This window comes from Camelus ferus, chromosome 15 (assembly GCF_009834535.1).
Source record: "Camelus ferus isolate YT-003-E chromosome 15, BCGSAC_Cfer_1.0, whole genome shotgun sequence".
NCBI lineage: Eukaryota > Metazoa > Chordata > Mammalia > Artiodactyla > Camelidae > Camelus > Camelus ferus.
The window spans coordinates 42,744,809-42,752,425 of record NC_045710.1 but is presented as its reverse complement, the minus strand read 5'-3'; positions in this window follow the sequence as shown (position 1 = coordinate 42,752,425).

The window sequence follows — 7,617 nt, the reverse complement described above, 5'->3', positions numbered from 1 at the left end:
GCCAGCTATATTCCCAGGCAGTGCCTGCCTCACCTTCGTGCTCTTGGCAGGGGTGCTTGTGAAGGAGGCGGAGGAAGAAAAGAAAGAACACTGTATTTTCTGTTCAGCATCGCATATAAACTTCCCAGCAAGGCTGCGGAGCTTTTCAAAAGCCTTTGATCTTTTTACGGCCTGACATCATATTCCTCCACAGTGACATCATGGCTTTTAAGGGTAGGAATCCAATGGCGCTAGTATCTGAAAATGCTCCCAACCCATCAGCATTTGGCATTTGATACTTTCCCTTAACCACCTGAAGTTTCCACAGTTTTCTTTGGGTTTTGAAGACTTCGACCCTAGATCCCAGATAAGTTTCTATGTGTTTACAAACTGTGAGGCCAATCCTGTGAATAGCACCCTATAAAAGAGGCCTGGCTGGTAAGGTGGCTTTACTAGAGGGAGGCTGGATGGAGAGTTAGAAAATAGAGGGGAAAAAAAACAGAAAACAGTCTGGGTTCAAGCAGTAAGGCTTTCTGTACCTCATTCCCCATCCTCAACAGGTCTACTTGAGCCAATAATTTTCCCCACAAGATCAAAAAATAGGAAACATCTCGCCTTCCCCTTGGCGCATCCGGGGCCGGTGCTGCGGGGCCACCTTCACGGAGCCTGAGGCACGACCTCTGTGTTTCTCAAGCACCACCCAGGCAGACGGAGACGCCTCGGCGCAGGGTCTTGAGCAGGCAGAGCAGGGAGCATCCAACCTTTCACAGGGGGCACGAGCGGGGCTCGCCGTTGGGGTCGGAACACTGACATGGGTCTCGCTCAGGGTCTGCTCAGTGCGGCCACTCTAACTTTCTGCAGTGACTGACCCATTCATGGCTTTTGTTTTGTTTCACCTTTGTTTTCGCATCCCTCGTGGACCTCCGTGTGTCTGCTGAGCATGACTGGTCACAGCCTCACCGCAGGCAGCAGCCCCACACAAGGTCCACAACGCCTGAACGCGCCTAGCCTTGCTTCAGAGAAAGGCGGGCCCTGCTCGGGCACCCGAATGCTGGGGCAACATCAGATTGCCATAAAAGTTGCTAATCATTTACTCTTAATTTCTGTACTTAGCATATCCTGGAACATTTCTAAACAGTTTTGAACTGGCACCCAGCCACCACACTGAGCAGAGCAGGGTGGGCAACCTAGGCCAACAGACCAAATCCCACCCAACCCCAGTGTTGGTAAGTGAGGCTTGGTCAGACACGTGAGTTGCCTGCGGAGGCTTCCCGCTAGCAGGGCAGAGCTGAGTAGTTGTGGTAGAGTGTGTGGCCTGCAAGCCTATACTAGTTACTGCCTGGCCCTTTAAGAAACAGTTTATGGACCCCTGTTGAACCAGAGCACGCAAGGGGACAAAAAGACAGGGTAAATTTCAGCAAAGTGCACGCCACCTGCCCCGATGCCACCCCCTCCCTTTACACGAAGAGAGGAGGTTTGATGTCCCCCACAAGCAACTTGTTCTGGCCTGGACGACTCTTTCCAGGAAGGAAGATGGTTGCTTTGTCCTTCAGCACACAGCACACAGGCCTAGGGAGGATTTACACATCAATTATCGAGAAGAAAGCCTTTCTGGACCGTGTGTGTGTGCGCGCGCGCGCTTCCCACATATGGGTGTACAAAACTGTTCCAAGGCTGAACCAAGTCACTACAAACTTGCTGTGAGAATAATCAGCTAGAGCCTACAGACCACGTTCATAAAGATGTCCTTTTGTTAAAGAAAGCCACTCAGGAAGAGGGAGGGAAGGGGTGGAGAAGAGGTCCAGTCTGCCTCCAAGAGGGTGCTAGCGTTTCAATCAGAAACAGCTGTGGCCAGTTTAATGCTGTCCCAGGGCTCACATAGAGGTGACATCACGCAGAACTCAAGCTTGGCCAAAAGGAGTTTTACTGGCAAATACCTTCAACTCTAAGGATTTGGTTACAAACTTGTATGTGGCATATGTTTTCTGAATGAATTCACAACTGTGGGTCAACACCATATCACATCCTCTTCCAGTCACTCAGAGGGTTATAAACAGGGTGGTGGGTTTTGGCTTTTTTTAAGCTTCAAATTAAAATCTTTATTAATTTTCAGCTAAAGGAAAGTAAATGAATTTGCCATCATCCCAGTTTATTACATGTCTAACTAGAAAGATTTTCACAATCAGACCAGTATCCTGGCCAAGAAGGAGGAACGAGGAGGCACTTTATATTCTAATTTCAAACTGCAGGGTGTCCCAGGTGTACTGTATAGGATTTCCTGTAATTTACCAGCAAAATAAGCAGTCTACAGGAATGTGTTTGCCATACTGTACATGTGTATTAATTACCCAGCAGGATAAAGTGATTTCTTTGTGATAGAAAGAGATGTGGATCTACAGGAAAAATCATTAAACCAAACTGGGAAAAACAGACACTTTTTTGTTGTTAAGCATTTTGGCTGGATTCAGGATTGGAGTCTGGGAGCATGTAATTGGTAGCCTTTTTCTCATACTCGGTTTTCTCCAGGGAAGGAGACTAGCTGCTCCAACCAAAATGAGCAGCCAAAGCGGCGAGTGCCGGACCGGCCACTGAGGGGTCCCGGGAAGCCTGGGACGCGGCGCCCTCCCTCAGGCAGTGTGATCTCCTCGGAAGATGACTCAGAGACATTAAGTTGTGATAACAAATTAGACTAAGTTATAATAAGGAGGCAAAGGAATCAGTGCTAAATGGAAAAGACAATAACTACTAGAAAGTTCAGCAGCGGAGAGAGAGCTGCAAGATGAAGTGGTAGAAGACGGCGTTACGAGTCTGGGCAGATCTCACAGGAGAAGTGTGGTCCAGGCGGGGCTGGAGAATGGGAGTTCCAAACGGTGAGGTGCAACAGGAAAGGAGGGTGCACAAGATGAGGAGTCAGGTGTGAGCAGCAGAGTGCAGGTGACAGTGTGTGCTTAGAGAGGACTCGGGGTATGCTCGCAGGGAGCAGACGGCAAAGGGCTGGAGGGAGGGGCTGGGAAATGACCGCTGTTGAGCACATATGTTGTACCAGGTGCTTTATGAGCCAACTGAAGCAGCCCAGTTCTTTGATGTAGGTGCTGTCGTCATCCCCTTTTTAGAGGTGAGGAAACTGATGTTCACAAAAGCTAGATCACTTACCCAAGGGCGTGAGACAATTAAGGGAAAGACCTCGACATCCAGAACCACATCTGTTCAGCCTAGCATGTGTTTCTATGCTCCCTGAATGGTTTACAGTCCTACTTGCCTGTCAGAGACATGCTTAGAAATGTAAAATAAAATAACTCACTCAGGGAGAGGCCGAGGCCGAGGTTCTGTGCAGGGGGTTGGGCCATTGTCTGAGGGAGTTTCTGTAGCACGGGCAGTGGTGTGGCTTTTTTCCCCTTACACAGCTACCCTGTTTTGCTGGACTTCTGTATTTGCCATGACCCTACCTGTCCTCCATGCCCAAGGAGCTCTTTGCATCCATCCTGAAGTCATCTGGTGGCCCTCACCTCAGAGCCCAGCCCCGCTTCTCAAACGTTTCCCACCAGCAAGAACTTCCACTGACCACAGTCTGAGTGCACAAACAAGTTTCTGCCCTCTGTTCCAGTGTCATCCGGTGTCATCACTGGGTTGCAGAGGAGCAGAGCCCAGGGCAACGGTGAAGCACAGGAACTGAAAGCCGAAGAAAGCAAAGTGAGGGAAAGAGGTGAGACAGGACAGAAGATGCCCTGCCGGGCCGGCCCCTGCCCAGCAGCCAGAGTCCTTGCTTGCTCCATGTTGTCCACTCCATCCTAAAAGGGTGCCGTGTGATGGCTGTGGCTCACAATGCTTGGTTGGTTGGTTGGTGAGAGAAGAGGGTGGATTTATCTGCCAGCTTCTGCCTACCTTCCATTCCAGGCTCATTCCAGGGGGCACTAGCTTCCCCACACTCCAGGGCTGTGCACACGAGAGTGCTCAGTCGTCCTGCAGCATCATGCACAGTGGCATCCACGGGGGAAAAGCCAGGATGGGAAGAGGCTGTGCATAGACCTGTGCATCCCTGAGGTGGTAGCTGTGTGGCCCAGAGCTTCCCAGGTGAGCAGGGATCACCTGAAGTGTCACATGACGGTACCTGAGCCATATAAGATGTTTCTCCTAATTCCACGAAACGGTCATTTTTTAAAATCCTCAGTTGTCTAAAAGTCGGCACTGTGGCACTAGAAGGGTGAACAGTAAGATACTGAACAAGAAGTCCTAAAGGTCAAGTGTACCTTTCCCTGCCCTCCCAGTGCTTTCCCCGGGACATACCAGGGCCACACGTATCATGGGACAGGCATACATAGCAGGCTTTATTCACTAAATAAGGAACTTTGCTATGAACATCAACTGATGTCAAGTAATAGCCATACTGTAGGGTCTCTTCCCCCTTCCACAGGGAAAGCAAGGCCTGGAGTCATGTCAGCATGTGTTTTCCCCCATATCACTATTTTCCCACCTCCTCTTCTAGGCAAAGATGTACACACTGTATAAACTGAGACCGAATGTATAAAATAGATTTACAGAATGTTCACAGAATAAACAAACACACACACCCTGATTAACGATCCAGAGCATAAAGCAGTGGTCCTCGGGCTGCAGGGTGCATCAGAACCACCAGAAGGTGCTGGTAGAGCAGAGTCACCTGGAAGGGCTGTCGGGACACAGAGCACAGGTGTGTCCACAGGTTGCCGCTGCTGCTGTACCCTGGGACCGTCCATCAAGCACCAGTGACGTAAACTAACCTGGATCTGTCACGTTCAATCAGGTGACTACTAACCCGATGATTATGGAAAAATGTAGCGGTTATTTGATTTTTCTAGGTAATTTAGGTTTGACCCAAAAAGCTTCTAGTTGAGGATTTTGGCATGAGTGTATTAACCAGTTCCATTCAGGGTGTGACCCCAGGACCGGCAGCATAAGCCTGAGCTGAGAACTTGTCATGAAAGCAAATTCCCAGCCCCAGCCCAAAACCACTGAATCTAAGTCTGCATTTTAAAAAGAAACTCTGGGTAATTTGTGTGCATGTTGAAGTTTGAAAAGCACCGTCCTAACCCGTTTTTCCCTTAGTAAGGACAAGGGTGTGGGTACAATTGTGGGGATCTTGTAATACTTCTCCGTCATCCCTGAGTTCCAGGACAGAAGTAGGATTTGTAAAGATTGCGTTAATTCCAAGACTACCCTCAGAGCGTTTCAGTGTAGCTTTTTCTTTCTTCTTTATAAATTAAATAGTTATTTGCAATGGTGATGAGTCAATACAAAATCCAGACATCGTATTTTCTTGCTTCTTGGCTCAAAATCCAGTGGGGTCTGGAACCAGAAAGGTAAAGGTTAGAGGTCGCATCTTCTCTGTGATACATCTTCTTGGTGGAGATAGTGATACTGTTGAAATCAGAGGCTGACAGACTTGTTCAGTAAAGGGCCAGATAATGAATGTGGCTTTCTAGGCCATCCAGTCTCCGGTGCAACTTCTCAGCTCTGCCGTGGGCGCGTGTAGCCACGGACTGTACCCAAACCTACAGGTGACACAGTTCTAATAAAGCTTTCTTACCAAAGCAAGTATGGACCAGGTTTGGTCCATGGGCCATAATTTGCTGGCCCCTGTTTTAAATTCTTTGAGCCTCAGTTTCCTGGTGTGTAAAATGGGCTTAGAAAAACCTACCTGGCAGGGTGAGTGTGAAGATTAAGCAGAGTAATGCATGCAGGAGCATTTGGCAAAAGAGTTTAGTGTTGTGAATTCCCTGCTTCCTTCTCACTTCTCCTACAATTCAGGTGCAGAAAAATTCTAATTAACTGACTATTTTGATTAGACAAGTTCCAGTTAATTCAGTTCCTGCAGAGGCACACACAGACTCCCTCCCTCTCTCTGTCTCTCTCTCACACACTCTCTAGAAGCCAGGGTATCCCTCCAAGCAGTGGTTTCGAGGTGAATCTGATCAAAGGGAGGAATAGAGAAAGGGAAAAACTGTTGAATGTTTGACTTGCCTCGTTTCCGACTTCTGTAGCTTTTCAGGCTGCCCCGGATCTAGGCGGGCTCTCCTCGCTGTCACATGATGACCAAGCTAAGAAAAGTGTAGCGGGGCTCCCTGAAGGCAACTGTGTGCATCTGTAGCAGCAGCTGTGACATCCCCAGGAGGGACAAGCCCGATGAGGAACCCGGTGAAAGTGCAGTGACTGGAGGTGAAAGGACGAAGGACGGGTTAAGAGGGGGACAGAGAAAAGCTCATCTTAGGAACGAAGCCTCCTCTGAGGTCAAGGGCAAAGAGGCCAATTGGACTTTTCATCCTGAGACTATGAGTGCCCGGGAGAGCTAGCCGATTCAGAACTGGCTGAAGTGCACCAGCAGAGCTGGATCTCCCATCACCTTATGATCAGGCAGCTCCTGTGAAAGGGGGCTTGGCTGGTGAGTTTTCACACGTGGAATCTGAACTTTGTCCCGCAGCTTCCTCGTATCCCAGCGTGGCTCAGCTCCTGACACCAGAAACTCTGCTGTGTGTACTGTCTGGTCATGTTTCCTCATTCTCGCTCTCACATCCAGGCTCAGCCAAACAGGAGCCATTTTGGTTTGAACAGTCTGGTTTCGAGGCACCCTATACCCCACATCTGAGCCACCACCTTTATTTATTTTTTGGAGGGGAGATGTTATGTGCTGCTTTTCAAGGTCATAAAGAAATTAAACCAAAGCCCCGTCTCCCTTTCCTTTTTGTGTACCCTGAACCGTTCTAGAGAAATTTTCTAGAGAAAATAGAGCTTAATTTCTTGGAGGTGTTTTGCTGACAAGAAAATGGAAAGCATGTGTCCCAGCTTCGCTTATTGTTACTTCCAAGTAATGAAAGTATTTAAGAAGGTACAATTATGATCTTGGCAAGCACCTGGGGCTCTTGGAACTGTTTTTTCACACTGAATAAACACTGCAGATAATCTGTTTATGTTACACCTTTCTGAAAAGCTATCTACAACAAAAGGCCACAACCATCCTTTTCGTTTCCTTTTCTTGAAAGAAAAAAATATATTTATTGCACTAATAATTTGCTGAAAATGATTTCATTGTCTCCATGTTCACTCGAGCCAGACAGAAACAGGTTTTAGTAAAGGAGTTTATGAGTTTCTTTTTTTTCCTGCCACTTTTAACTGAACAGAGTGATCCTTTTTTTTTTCTCCCTAGTTACCTGAAATTCTATTTCTACCCTGGTGTCTGAGAATCGCTTGCTTGTCCTGAAAAATTAACTCTAACCCTCCTTTGAATAAGGTACCCCCAGTTCACTTCATCCTCTCAACCCGGTTGACTGGGATTAAATGATACCCTTAGTTTCATGCAAACCTGGGACAGCATCAGAAAAAGAGCACATTGCCCATTTCTATTCAGGCTGAAAAACAAGAGGAAATGGTAAAGAGTCACCGAGTTTGAAACACTAGCCAGAAAAATGCATGTCTGCAGCTTGACCTGGTCAAAACCTTTAAATTGTAGAGGTGCTATGCAGAATTATTCCCCTAGTGTAATAGAATACACCAGGAAACCTAGAAAGTGAATGCAGGAAGGAAAGAATCGACGGGAAGTTCACCTGTTTTGCAGTGGTTTGAGATTCCGTGAGCACGTCGCACACAGGAGAGGAGACTAGGCCCCAC